Source organism: Equus przewalskii, chromosome 18 (genome assembly GCF_037783145.1).
Source record: "Equus przewalskii isolate Varuska chromosome 18, EquPr2, whole genome shotgun sequence".
In the NCBI taxonomy this organism is placed as follows: domain Eukaryota; kingdom Metazoa; phylum Chordata; class Mammalia; order Perissodactyla; family Equidae; genus Equus; species Equus przewalskii.
The window spans coordinates 6732801-6733194 of NC_091848.1; positions in this window are offsets into that span (position 1 = coordinate 6732801).

Genomic DNA, 394 nt, shown 5'->3' on the forward strand with positions numbered 1-394 from the left:
CAATGATTTACAAGAGAAGTCCAAAAGACAATATAATGAGATCAGAAATAAAATGAATATCTTCAGTAAAGAGCTTGAAACTATAAAAAAGAATCAAGCAGAAATCCTGGATATGAAAAACATAATTAGTGAAATAAAAAATAATCCAGAACCCTTAAGAAATAGAGCAGATGTTATAGAGGAAAGAATTAGTGATTTAGAGGATAAAAATATAGCCATTCTACAGGTGGAGGAGGAGACAGAACCAAGATATTTTAAAAATGAACCAATTCTTCAAGAAATATCCCACTCAACTAGGAAAAGCAACAAAAGGATTATAGGTATTCCAGAGGGAAGAGAGTAAAAAAGCAGCAGAGAGCTTGTTTGAACAAATAATACCTGAGAACTTTCCAAA